Source organism: Prionailurus viverrinus, chromosome C2 (genome assembly GCF_022837055.1).
Source record: "Prionailurus viverrinus isolate Anna chromosome C2, UM_Priviv_1.0, whole genome shotgun sequence".
In the NCBI taxonomy this organism is placed as follows: Eukaryota; Metazoa; Chordata; class Mammalia; order Carnivora; family Felidae; genus Prionailurus; species Prionailurus viverrinus.
In genome coordinates, this window is record NC_062569.1 from 90283083 (window position 1) to 90297904 (window position 14822).

Genomic DNA, 14822 nt, shown 5'->3' on the forward strand with positions numbered 1-14822 from the left:
CATGGCCCGCATTCGTGGCTTGCACCCTGGTGGCAGATCCTGCCAGGGGCAGCAAAATCAGTTCAAAAGAAGCTGAGTGAGGGCCAAAGCAACATTGGTTTTTTCCATTTCTCCTTGTCCAGCAAAAAGAAGGAAAAAAATACCGACTTTGGAAATGGGACCCTGGCCCTGGACCCAGCTGTGAGGCTCTTAAAACAGAAAACGGCTTTGGAATAAACAGTGCTCTCATGCTTGCGTCCTGCAGCTCTCTGGGGGCCAGGAGTTCTGGGGCCCTAGGCGTGCCCATTCCTTCTAGGCTGTAGACTGGCCTGGCTCCCCTCTGTCTCCGGGGCAGGAACCCCCTGACTTGTTCAGGCTGCAACAGGCTTGGTGGAGGGGGCCGGGAGTGTTACAGGAATTCCCAGAGTCTGGGGGCTCCCTGAGAAGGTGAGTGGTGTGGGTAGAAGGAGCTAAGCTTTTCTGGAATAACGTGGGCTCTCTAGGGACATAAGTTTACAGATCCTTTTCCCATACCTAACCTGAAGATGACCTTTTTTAACAAACAACAGAAAGTATGAACCAAGCAATTTCTCAGGAGCCCCCAGGACCACTCCCAACAGTCGGCTTCCCCCCAAAACATCCCATCAGCACATTCTTCCCTAGAACTTGCTTCTCCTGCCACTTCCTGCCACTCCCCAGGGGACCAACCTCACCCATCTTTACCTCTTCCCCACCCCTCTCGTCAGGCCTGGAGGTGACTATGGCTGACTTGCTTCATTCAGTAAAGGCCTTATGTAGGGTGACCCTGGTGCCTGCCAATGTGTCTAACAGCTGCTTGGACTGCACCTGGAATTCTCTCAGCTGGTTGGCCTCAGCAGTTACCTACACTGAGGTGGGGGCAAGCCCTGCCTACAGACTCCTTAACCCACGTTAGTAACAAGAGCTTTTATGTAACGGTGGCACTGTTTTTATTTGTTCCAGTTCTCTGTGACAAGAAAAGGAGAGCAGATGTTCCAGCTTTCTGTAGATGTCTGTTCACCATCCTTCTTGGATTAGGGATGTTCTAGGGGTTGGGGAAGAAGGCCTATTTGGGCTGCAGCGCCCCCCGCATAGCAAACCTTCGAGCTTCTCTTACAGCAATCTTGGAAATGGACTGGCTGTGAATCCCTCTCTACCAGCTGGGGGTTGTTTAGGCCAAAGCAGGATCCACTGACCCTGTTCACCGGCTCTGGGGGTGTAGGAGGCACCTAGACTTCTGGGCAATGACTATAGCTGCCATTTGCAGGGCTGGCCTCCTCTGGGGATGAACATACTTGGTACCAGCTCAGCTGGGCCCCAGTCCCTCTGGATCCCCGAGGATCACATAGGCGAAAGGGACATTGGCAGTTTGGGGGAGGGGGAGAAAGTTTGAATTTTGTTTTGACTAAATAACTGGGCAGCATTTCCCCTCCATTTTTTCTAGATGCTTCTTCAGAAATAAATTTCAGTGGCTTGGACTGGGAAGTCTAAATCTGCTTTAAATGAGTGTTTTGAACTAGGATTCAAACCCCTCTGATATTCCCCTGCCCCCAACACGCCCCCAACACACACCCAGTGAAGCACCACATGCACAGGCATGCTCACAGTAGGACCTCATTTGAGGCTCTTGGCAGTTGTTTCTTCTCTCTTTCCTGTGTCCCCTGGAGTCCTGCCCTGAAATTCCTGAGCTTGTGTAAGAACTTCACCTCGGACTAGATCAAGCCAAAATAGCTGCCCTGGTTATACCGGAACTGTCTGTGGAGGGACATTCAGAGAACTGGAGGGAGCCCCAGGGCTCTGCTGGCCTGCACCTGCACCGCCCCGCCTGGGATCCTCCTTGGTTCAGGAGTCACCTCTCCTGGCCCTTCCCAGCATGGGGTCCCTGAGGGGCTGCCAGAAGGATTAGCAGAGCTACTGGGGACCATCTGGCTTCTGGTAAATCTTGAATGGCTTGTTCTAGGGACCCAGCCCTTTCAGTCGCCCAGCCCAGCTCCCTTGGAGCACAGCACTGTGTTGAGAGATGGCCTGGGATTCCTGCTGTAGTAACCACAATGATCTTCCCTCTCTATATGCTCCCACAGTCCTCCACACAAGCCTCTCTCAGGGCGCTGTCTATGCTCTGACAGGCTGCGTACCCCTGTCATCCAGCACACCGGGAGCCACTCCTGGCTGGAGAACTTGCTGTGTTCATCTTACTGCCTGGCCCAGAGAGAAAGCCTATGTGGGTAAGGACAGAGTGAGGCAGAACTAGGCAGGGACCAGGTCGTGCAGGGCCTTGTGAGCCATAGTGACTGGATTTTATTCTAGTGCAATAAGAAGCTATTGGAAAATTTTTAAATAGAGAAGTAACTTTGGTCTCAATTACATTTTTTAAACTTTTATTTCTTGATTTTAATACTTAAAGCTATTGTGTTACAGGCAATGTAGTGTTTGGCAAAGGGATACACCTATAGGTATTTGAAATAAAACAGAATTCAGAAATAAGTCTACATACATATGACTCATTGATTTTTTTTTTATCATGTAAAACATACATAGCATAAAGTTGACCATTTTAACCATGATTAAATGTCCCATTCAGCGGCACTTAATGCCCCCACCACCCATTCTCCCAAACTTTTTTCATCTTAGAAACCTGAAACTCTATACCTATTAATAATAATTCCGCATGCCCCCTCCTCCTACCCCCAGCAACCATCGTTCTGTTTTCTGACTACTCTGGGTACCTCCTAAAAGTAGAATCAGGCAGTATTTGTTCTTTAGTGACTGGCTTACTTCATTCAGCCTGATGTCTTCAGGGTTCATTCATTGTATTGTGTATCAGAATTTCCTTCCTTTCTAGGGCTGAATAATATTCCATCCTATGTGTGTACCACCTTTTGTTTTATGCATTCATCTATTGATGGAAACCAGGGTTGCTGCCTTCTTTTGTCTATTGTGAATAATGCTGCTACGAACGTGGTTGTGCAAATAACCATTCAAGTCCTGGTTTTCAGTTCTTTAGGGTTTATACTCGCAAGTGGAATTGCTGAATTATATGGTAGTTATATTTTTAATTTTTTGAGGCCCCTCCATACTTTTTTTCCACAGCAGCTACGCCATTTTACATTCCCCCCAACAGTGCGCATCCCCCCACAATGTTCCCCCCAACATTCCCCCCAACAGTGCACAGGGCTCCAGTTTCTCCTTGCCAACACTTGTTATTTTCTGTTTTTTTTTTTATAATGACCATCCTTAAAATGTGCTTTTATAAAAAAGAAAATGGAAACTTGTAAAATTATGGCAACATAAACAAAAGCAGATGAGAGAAGTCAACAGGTTGATGGACAATGGAAAGTGAATAGATGACTGACTGGCTTTGGCTTCAGCATTTTGTGTTGTGCAGTGCCTGTGGTTAGGGGAATGGACAACAAGAAAAATAAGCTAGGTTGTGCCAGAAAATTCCTAAAGGGCTGAGGAATTGGAGGCATCAAGTACTTTCAAAGCCTGGGTTGTACAGTGAAGCTGAAAACTGGAGGGTTGATTAAAAGTCTAATAAGAATCAATTAGGCCTGGATCCCCTCCTGTGCTCTGTGCACCAGACCACTACTCCTTCTCTACACTCTGAAAGACCAAAGGTTCTCTATGGAGAGACTGAACCTGACCAACTCTCAACTCCTGGACACAAGGCCCAGCTGAAGCCAGAGGTCTACGGGCAAGTCAGTATACTAAATAAGAGCCTCATGGCCTTCCCTCACTCCCAGTGCTAAATGCTGGTAGACAGATGTAATTACCATGTCCCCATCACCACCATCAAAGCAGCAAATGGGAAGATTCTTCTTTGTGGAAACAGATCATCTCGAGAGAGAATTTCCACAAAAATTGACAGTTGAGGGTTTTTACCACTTTACTGGGAGGCCCAACAAGTTGCCAAGGCCCCACCTGTGTGCATGGAGCTTTTTAATTTCTTCACTTATACATACGAACATCAGTGGAGGATCATCAGATGTTCAAGGGAAGCCTCTGTTAGGAAAGAGACAAAAAGAACCAAGAAAGGAACCAGATAGAAATAGAGGCCACAAAAAACAGAAAAATTTGAAGAAATTTAATCTCACCTTAGAGATAAGATGTTGCTTCCATTAAACAAGAAGAGGCTATTATTCAAAACAGCTTTGAAAAACTGAAAAAGAAAGAGTTTTTTGAAGTTAATGATAGCCAAAATAATAACTTCAATAGACTGGAAAATAAAATTGAGCATATCTCCTGGAGAAAACAAAAATAAGGAAGAAGGAAATAAGTGAGAAAAAAAAGAAATGTAGAGGGTCAACTGGTTGGGCTAGTATCCAACTCATAAGAGTTCTAGAAAAAGAGCATTTAGAAAAAACACAGTGGAGCCAGAATTGTCAAAACACAAATTCCTAAAAATCAAAAGACAAAGTTTACCAATAATGAGAAGACTATTACCAAAGATCCAATATGAGTGAACAGAGAAGGCACCCACACAGGGCCGCCTGGGTGGCTGAGATTGTTAAGTGTCAGACTTAGGCTCAGCTCATGATCTCCCAGTTTGTGATTTTGAGCCCTGCATCAGGCTTTTTTCTGTCAGCACAGAGGCTGCTTAGGATCCTCTATCCCCCTCTCTCTTTGCTCCTCCATCTCTCTCTCTCTCTCTCTCTCTCTCTCTCTCTCTCTCAAAAGTAAGTAAACATTTTTAAAAAGAGAGAAAGCACCCACACAAAGCCAAATCTTCATGACATTTTAGACTGTCAGAGATAAAAGGGAAGATTCTAAAAGTTTAGAAGTAAAACATACATACACACATGCGTGTGCGCAGCACATCAGAGATGAACGATCGGTGTGGCACTGTACCTGTCAGTAGCGACACTGGATGCCAGCGACATTGCTTTCAAATGCCATGAAATAATACCTTCAAAATGTTGAAGAAAAAATTTTTTTCCATTTAGAATTCCATTCCTAGATGAACTGTAAGTTGAGCATAAAGTTAGAATATTGACACTCAAAAATGCCAGGTTTAAAAATTGTAACCTTCTATGCATTCATTCTTAAGAAACCACTGGAAGAGGATATATTCAGTCAAAATGTTGATAGACACCAGGAAATGTCCAAGAGATGGGGAAGGACCACTATCCATCAGGCTTAGAAAGCATCCAGTTTAGACTGGAGGAGGAGGACAAAATATTCGAGGAAGGATATCTCCAAAGGAGAACAAAATCAAAGCAAGTGGTGAATTAATTATCTGATGTGTTTGATCATTACTGAGAAGAAGTTTATAGTTCTCCTAAGAAGTTGAGGTTCTTAAAAAAGCTAAGAAAAACAAAAGTATGGCAGTTATTAACCCTAGAAAAAATGAAAAGTTCAAAACATTTAATTGTAATGTACTCTGCAACTGGACAGTGAGCAAAGTTGAAATGAAAAAGTACTATACATTGACATAAAAAATTTGTGATGTTATTATTGGAGGTTAGGGGAGGTGTTTAAGGGGGAGGGGGATTTGAGAGCTAAAAGCTCAGATTCCATACAGAGAAGTTAGGAAATAATCCCTAAGATTAAAAAGAATAAAGTAGTAGTTATGTATGGCTGTTGTTTAGAAATATGGGAGAAAATACCAGAAGAAATGGCAGCAAGAGTTGAAGATGATTCTCTAAAGGAGGTAGAAATCAGGGGTGGGAGGGGTGGAGCAGAGGCTTGCTTTTTTGTTGTTGTTGTTATGACTTCTAGTACCAACCGATATTTTGGCCATGTACGTGTATTGTCTTGGTAACAATAAAACCATTAAAAAAAAACAAAAACATGCTTGGGGAAAAAAAAAAGCAAAACATGTTTGATGGTGTTTTTCTGCCCGATGGGCAGTCAGACACTGACATTGAACAAGGAGCAACTTTTGACTCCTTACCCGGCATGATTCTCTATGCGGATCAGGATACTTTGGGGCAACTGGGGCCTGGAGAGGACATTCTGCCATAAAGTAGCAAGCTCCTATGTCTGCTCTCTGCCCCTCGTGCCAGGTATTTTCTGACAGTATCGCAGAGACCCTCTCCTGGCCATATTGATGCAGACAGCCTGAAAGGTCCACTTTTTCAAAACCCCACCTGCTCCCTCCCTTCCTCACAGCCTGCCAGCTGGGAGAATCCAGGCAGAATGCACGCTTTGTGTGGTAACGTGTATGTGGAGCAGGTGTTGGGTCAGAGGGGCAGCCTGGAGAGACTAAAAATTGGAAATCAAGCCAAGGGGACCGAGTCAAGAGGTTTTGGGGTGGTTGGGACCCTCGGCTCAGTTTTGCCCACCTCTGCTTTTAAACGGAATACTTCATATTCTCAGAGAGTCCTCATCATACAGGACCTTTCCGGTATGACCTGTGGCCAGTTTTAGAGTCTTATGGTATCTGGGCTCTGCTCTTTGAGGGGCAAGGAGGCATTGCCAAATGGTCTGCGTATTGTTTGGGGAGCAGTCCCGAGATGCATCTGTTCTGCCAGTGAGGTATGTCTGTCTCTCCTTCCAGGTCCAGCCACGACTGGCTAGAAACTCCAGATTTATTACCCCAGATTTATTTCCTTTCTGACACTCACCCATGCCCTTGAAATTCCAGGCCTGCATTAGTCAGTGAGGCAGAAGTCAGGGGATAGTCTCTGTCTCCAGGGTCCACGTGGTGTCACAGGAGTGGAATGGTGGTGCAGTGAAAAGTACAGACTGCGTGTTTGTTGTGAGATGTGCTCTGTGATGCTGCATAAGAACAGTGATCTCTTCCCAAGTAAATATAATAAGTCCATTCAACTAAAGCAGAAGCTGTTCTCAAAGTATTAGGTTTTTACCTAATTGAGAGTGTAACACCTTGAGGGTGTCTTTAAGGATGTGAGTTGTACAGGACGAAGCCCAGCAAGCCTGGAGGTTTACAAGTATGCATGTTTCTTAGGGCATTTTCACACTGTCAATAAAGCTGGGAGCTGAATGGGTTCTGGGGTACCTTACTATGAAGAATTATTTACTCTGAGGAGAAGAGAGAGATCTAACTTGTAGACTTTCTTAATAATGTGCTTATCTCATTTGATCATTAACTTTTCCATGCAAGTGGATACTGGTATCATCCCATCATACAGCTGTGTAAACTGAGGGCCACGTAAGTTAAATAACTTGGCCCAGGTTAGGCAACTGGTAATCGGTGCAGACAGCATTCATACACAGATATGTCTGATTCCAGAGACAGTATGTCTTCCCAAATTAGGACTCTTGTTTGCAAGTGACAGAAACCACCTCTACCTGGGCTAAGCAAAAGAGATCAGTTGTCTTATACAACTGAGTGAATCCTGAGTCCAACACAGTTCAGTCGGGCAAGGTCTCCATCTCTTTTCTTCACTGTGCGTGTAATGTCTTATTCAGCAGGTGACTTCCTCCTCTTGGGTGGGGGCAAGAACACAGGGGCGGGGACGGGAGAAGAGGATAGCTGTAGATAGCTTCAGGCTTGCATCTTCCCAGCTTGAGATCTCTGTGAAAAGAGACAGCTTTGGTCTCCCCTTATTCTAACTTAAGACTGCAGTGAAGAGCTCTGATTGGCTGGCTTGGATCATGTGTCCATTTTTGGAGCCCAAGCACACTGGCCAGGAGGCAGCTGACTGACTGGTGTTCCCACCGTGTGGTAGGCAGAGGGGCATGGGGTGTGCGGCTTACACTGGGGAAGGTGGGCAGGAGATCTCGAGCAAGTCAAACAAAACCAAGCCACAGCACATATTTGTTAAAATCTCTGCAATGCCACATGCATCCTGTTAATATTTTAATATGTCTGAGAGCATATCTCAACCCAGTAGCAGAAATGGAGACCTTCTGGGCCAGCCTCATCAGCTGGAGAGGCCATGTCCTTGAAAGTCATCATGAGAACGAGTAAACCGAGAACCCCAGGGCTTTGTGAAGAGAGGCTACTGGTAGGGCTTAATAATCCTGCAGCCACCCCAGAGCAACTGGGAGTTTAAACAGAAGGACACTTGCTGTCATAAGGCAACTATGAAGTTACGGGAACTAGGAGAGCAAATATGTAAGGAGTCCTGGTTACACTTAGGATTTTGTTTCTTTGTTGGACTGCTTCGGGTGTTTTTAGGTGTTTGTATCATTAAAAGGGAATCAAATAAAAAAAGTTGCATGCATTGGTAAGCTTGATATAGATAAAGGAAAACAGATTTTTTTTTGAAAGATTCTGAAGGGCCTGAGGTGTAACCCAAGGCTGCCAAGACATCGCCTGCCTTGTGCTCTGAGTGGGATGAAACATGAAGTTCTCAGACTTGCACATATAGGGGTGCAGGGGTGCCCATGTCTTGGGCCATGGAACTTGCCATAAAAAGTGGAAGTGGCTGATCACAGAGGGAGACTTTCGGCATCTGTCCCTGAAGACATATGTGGCATTTGCTGAGCCACTTTGAGGAATGGTTCTTTACATTCTGATTTTATTTTTCATGGAACCACTTTTGCCCTCACTGTTTCACCTTGGACTAGGGGCAGGGTGTGCCAGAATTTCAGCTTCTCACTAACTGCTGTTTTTGGCTAGTCTGATTTCTTTCTGATGGATTCTGTGTGTTCAGTTAAGGCTTTTGACTTTTGGCAACGGGATTATTCGAAGTGCCTGCCTGTCTATAGGGCTGTGTGCCAGTTGCTAACACAGACACAGACCCCCAAGCTTGGTCATGCCATGCCCGTGGCTCACCCTTCACTCTTCACCCTCATAATACATCCATGATGTCAGTTTTATAGACATTTTTTGTGGTTGAATTTGTTTGGGTGTTAATGTTTTCATTCTCCTTTCTGTGTATCATATGCATTTATTTATTATCTGAGTGAGCTTATACTTGGAGTTGGGGCAGAGGATTCCTCTTCAACCAGTTCCTCGGCACCATTGGTTTATTTCCCGTTATTTTTTAGTTTTCAAATCACCAGCCCTGACCAAGTAATTTATCAGCCTTGATATAGGGTAAGAAGTTCAGCCTTGAAATAGGGTAAGAAGTTCAGAATCTTGTGTTGCAGGCAGTCAGGGAATTATAAGCCAGTAGACAGTCATGTTGCAGAGTTGGTATTGTCCTGCTCAGGGGAGAAACTTCTGCCTAACAGGTTTCTGAAATGTCCATCTGCTGGGCTCAGCCATTCCCAGCATCGATTCAGTGACTCAATGAGATTCCAATGGATAGTCTTGGGTAACCCCTCGAGTCTACTGTTCCCAGCCCCGAAGTTTTTTAGCTCACGGCTCATGGCTTCTTTTGTCTACCTACCTTCTCAGCTCTCTAGCATCCCACTGGGCGGCCTGTTTTCACCTTGGCCTCAGTGCAATCCTGGTTTCTCTCCTCTTGGTCTCCCTCCATCTCCAACAGGGGCGGACTCTCAGATACATCTCCTGCCCGACTTGGCTGATAACATCAGCTTTCAGTTGTGTGGGCTTGCAGTGTGCATGTGGAGACAGGCCTGACCAGAAACAAAGGACTTGCAGGAGATCATCAAAAACAGCAAAATCACCCCCTGTCTACCACTCCCCAAGCTAAGAAGACAGACATGCTGCCCCAAGTCTTGCCAGGGTTGTGGAGACAGGGAGCTTATCGCTCCTCTGGCCTTAGGCTGTGGTAGGCCATGGTAGCCTGTCCTGAGCACCTTGGAATAGACTGAAAGCCCTTCACACATGGCAGAGAAAAATCAAGAGTCTTAGTGCCTTTAAGAATGTGTCATTTTCAGTCATTAAGTAAATTTCAAAACAGCACCAGCTTTTGAAAAAATGTCTCTCGAGTATAACAGGTGGGTGTAACATAGCAGCTGAGCAACTGCCCGCTTTCTCCTCATCTCCCAACACATACAGAATGAGCCCCCATTCCCTCTACAGGCCTTTTGAGGACATAAAGGTTCGTGAGGACATTTTATGGAACTGGAGCACAGTTTTACTATTTTAAATTATTATAGGGGTTATGGTTATTCTATCTTTATTTTTATGACAAGTTGTTGGTTATGCTCTTGACTTATTTGATCCCAGGCTTTTGTTCAAGAACACAACCTCCAATTAAATGTGGTTACTGTGGCAAAAATATGATTCTCCTTAGAATGACCCTCTGTGGGGCTGTTTCCAAAAACTCATTATGGTGAAAAGGCAAGGCTAGCTGTTCATGTTCGTGAGCATGTCTCCTTGTGGTCACTTGGTTTTCCTGTATGGAGGATTAGAGGGTAGGAAGGCTGTGGGCTGGACCCAGAGGAGACTAGAGGGAGAGACAGGAAGCTAAGTGGGTCACTATTCAGAAACATACTATCTCACAAACGGCCTTAGGTATCAGGAGCTGTTTTCTCTTCTGTGAAAGAAGGAATACAACCTGAAGAGGCTAGGTAGCTAAGCCAGTCCCAGGACTCAGGCCTCAGGTCTCAAGCTGCCCTCCCTGTATCACACTGAATGTCCTGGGGGGTGTCTTGGGCACACGTATGGCACTAATCCAGTCTATCTTAGACTGTTCACATTGCCATAACAGAAATACCATAGACTTGGTGGCTTAAACAACAGAAATTTATTTCTTACAGTTCTAGTGGCTGGGAAGTTCAGGATCAAGGCACCACTAGATTCAGTGTCTGGTGAAGGCTTGCTTCCTTGTTCTTGCTGTGTCCTCACATGATGGAAGAGGTGAGGGAGCTTTTCACTATCCCTTTTCTAAGGGCACTAATCCCATTCATGAAGGCTTCAATTTCAGGACCTAATGACCTCCCAAGGGCCCTATCCTATACTATCACATTGGCAGTTAAATTTCAACTTATGAATTTTGGAGGAACACAAGCATTTACTCTATAGCACTGCCCGATTGTTACTCTGGGGGAACACCCAAGACTTGTTTTTGGCATGGCCATATCTTTTATGAACTCTTTGACTTTTTCTCAAAGTGGAGAGCAGATATTACTTTAATGAGAGATTCAAGGTCTATTAGAGAAAGAAAAGACACTTATCAGTGCTTTAGGTTCTACAGTATTTGTCCTACCAAAAACATGAATTTACAATGAGGAATAGAAAGATCTCCACTTAATGTGCCATTTCCTGACTAATCATCTACTTCTTTGGGCCTCTTTCCTCAGCCCTTTGGACTTAATAATATGATTGGCTTTGTGTGCTGTGTCACTGACACTCTTGGAGCCCTACCCAGACCCCCTTCCCCAGACCAGTATACCCATTCCTAGACACTGTGTTGGCTAAGGGTTCACAGATGGGATTCCCTAAGCCCTTATTTTGGGTTCTGCTTCTGGATACCCCAACCCAAGACACTTTGCTCTTAGTGTTGCAAGAATGAAATGAGATTCTGTATGTGAAGGCCCTCTAAAAACTGAAGTATCAGTGGGTGTTTAGTGTGACCTGGGACCAAACTGCAAAATTTCTAGCTGTGGGTTCTTGGCTGAAGGTTCGTGATGAAGGCGGATAAGGCACCCAGGGAAGGCAGGGCTGTTGTCTTGTATCCCAAAGGTGTGAACCCAGGCTTCTCTCTTTTTCTCACCCAGGAGTCCAGGATAGTGGACAGACAGTAAAAATGGGTTTACATAAAGCTGATTGTCTTTAAGTAATGTTAGGTAGTGGTGGAAGGTTTTTCTCATATTAGGAAGATGAGAATTGGAGTTGCAAATCATTTAGACCTTGGAACTGAGCAAGGTCCCAGAAATCCTTGTGTGTGCTTCAGGTGCAAGGTGCTACAAAAGTCCTACTGCAAACTGCAACTTTCTAAGAGGTGCCAGTTTCAGCATATTTAAAAATTCCTGGATATTTATTTTAACAGGACATTTCAGGGGTAAATTGGCAGAGGAGGAGAGGGTAGTGTAGAAAGCAAGAGGAACATTGAAAGAGGGAGCTGAGTCCCTGAGGTCTAGAATACTTGCAAAGTCCCAGTTAATCATTGATGCCCCAGGGCCTGATGGGCCACCAGAGGTGGCCTGGCTGCAGGGGGCCAGAGTACTTGCTAATGGAATGCTAGCGATGCCTTTGGTGCAGTTAATGATTTATCTCCTCCCATTACAGTGTTCTGCACTCCCTTTCTGTGACACTGTCAGGAGGCTAATCATCTTCTGGAGGTTAGGCTGGCTGTGTCTAACAGAGTGGAGGAGAAGACCATAGTGGTTTGCAAAATCACTATAGTACTTCCAACGGGCTGGGCTTCCTTTTGTAGGAAAGAGTGTCTTTCATTAGTTGTTTCCTAAAAATATGTTTTAACAAAGTAATTGTTGTCTGATGTTCCTTTGTGTGAACCTTTGTGCCAAGATAGCGTCACAGGATGATGTGATTTTATATGGGTACACAATATTTATCACCATCAAAGTTGCATAATGTTTATTTGCAGAGTGCTTTTATTTCCATTGCTAGATTTAAGTACCTTGAGGGCCTTGACAGATTAATGAATGTTTATATATTCGTTATACATAGTAATATAAAAGAAATACATATATTCATTTAACATTTTTTTTCTACTTCACAAAGGCCAGCTATGTTACTTGCAGAAATACCAGAAAATACTCAGTAAAGAAAAAGAGGACAGACCCAGAGATAACCACTGTTAACACTTTGTTTCATATTATAATAGATGTCAGACCTTATCTGTCCAAGTGAATGTGGCCCCCTTCAGCACCATCAACCTTATAATAGGACTGGAGGGGCACCTGGGTGGCTCAGTTGGTTGAGAGTCTGACTGTTGTTTTTGGCTCAGGTCATGATCTCACTGTTTCTGGGTTTGAGCCCCAAGTCGGGCTTTGCGCTGGCAGTGCAAAGCCTGCTTGAGATTCTCTCTCTCTCTTTCTCTGCCCCTCCCCCACTCTCACTCGCTGTCACTTTCAAAATAAATAAGCTTTAAAAAAAAGAAAAAGACAGGGGTGGCTCAGTCAGTTAAGCATCCAACTTTGGCTCAGGTCATGATCTCATGGTTCGTGAGTTCAAGCCCCGCGTTGGGCTCTGTGCTGACAGCTCAGAGCCCTGGAGCCTGCTTCAGATTCTCTGTCTCCCTCTCTCAGTGCCCCTCCCTTACTCTCTCTCTCTCTCTCTCTCTCTCTCTCTCTCTCCCTCTCTCAAAATTAAAAACATTAAAAAAAATTGAAAGACAAAAGATAGGACGTGTTTTGGTGAAGCTGCAGTGTCTTCAGACATTGTTTTCTGCTTCGGGGGGAAGTGACTTCAGAATCTGAGCATTCCCTCACAGATACTCAGTCTCTGTCACGAATATGGTTTAGATTTCAATGAGAGAGGGATTTTTTGTTTCCAGAAATTATAGATAAGATGGGTAGGATTGATTTGAAGTTTTGATTTTGTTTTTTTGCGTTTTTCATGGAGGCCAGACTACATATTAGGGAGGATGGGGAGGCAGGCCTTGTGAGGTTCATAAAGTGGCATTGAAGGGATGACTATGGAATAACCAGAGAGGGGATTATTCACGTTGGGGCTTTTTTCTCTGTGATTCCAGGCTTCCTTTCCTAGGAAGACATTTGCATGCTGGCTGCTGAGAAATGGGTTTGAGGATGAATTGATGGCTGGATGCCTGGGAATGGAAATGAGCACAGTCCAAAGACAGCTCCTGAAGCTGTTAGCATGGTTGTTTCTGCATTGGCGTGCTTAGGGGAGTCGCTGTGTTTGGATGCCAATGTGCAATGCATGTACCTGCTTTCCCCCTCTCTCCTTTGTACCGATACAGCATCTCTCTGACCTTGCTGGGGATGTGAGGAGGATTATTGCTATAGGTCATTGAAAGCTCTCTTTGTAAATGCAGTTTGGGGTCATCCAACAGATTGTGGTTTTGTCCCATCCATGTCCGTTCTCTTTTGTCTTGCAGTGGATACATGGGTAGGAAAAAAAAAAAAAAAGCTGTTGCTACCACCAGTTTATAATGCAAACATTTTCTTTCTCGGGAGATTTTTGTGATGTTTTCCGTGCATTTTCCAGTGCTAAAATCCCTTAATTCTGGGTCCAAGGCTGTGCATCAATGGGCCGGTCTGAATCCTGCTCCTCCAAAGATGAGTCCATTCTGAAGAGCCTGTTGAGTTTCAGGGGTTGGAGGGCCCTTGGGGAAACTTCTTTTTCTGAAACTCAAGGTGATTTCTTTTCTTGGAATTTGTCCCTCTTAATCTTCCCATCTTTGGGGAAATATCTCTCTCTGAACAAGTTACTATAAGGCTACAGGTACTTAGGAAAGTGCTTACCACTTGGCACTCAATAGATGTTGGCGGCTGTTATTAGAGACAGCCGTCTAGAGCTGCACAGCTCCATGAACACATCAGGCAGAAACACATGTGTTGTTGTAACTTTTCTAGTACCGCATTAAGAAAGTGAAAAGAAGCAAGTAACATTCATTTTAACAATATATTTTACTTAACATGTCAAAATTACTATATTTTCTATGTGTAATCAACATTTTTAAATGATCAAGATAATTTTCCATTCTTTTGTTCGCACTAAGTCTTCAAAACTGGAGTGTAATTCACACTTATGGTGTAGCTCGGTTAGGACTAGCCCTGTTTGGAGTGCTCCGTTGCCATGTGTAGCTACCATGGCTACCATCCCGGGTGACTCCAGTCTAGAACCTTGCCACTCAGGGTGAGTTCTGGAGACCAGAAGCATCAGCACCATCTGAGACCTTGTCTGAACTGAAGAATCTCTGGCTCCACCCCAGACCTAGAGAAGCAGAATCTGCATTTTAACAAGTGATTTATTTGAATATCCAAATGGGAAGCCCTGGTCCAGAATGCCCAGGCTTAGTCCCCACCCCCTGAAATTTTGATTTAATCTATCCAAGGTAGGAGCTGGGCACTAGTATTTTTTTAAAGCTTCCCCTGGTGATTCTAATATGTAGCCAGGCTTGAGTCACTTG

The 14822-nt window shown here is 44.6% G+C and overlaps 1 protein-coding gene across 6 annotated transcripts in view; it reads left to right on the forward strand.

The window, feature by feature from the left end:
- The window catches only part of MYLK (myosin light chain kinase), a 229635-nt gene that overhangs the window by 59092 nt on the left and 155721 nt on the right, over positions 1–14822 (forward strand). The window lies entirely within an intron of this gene.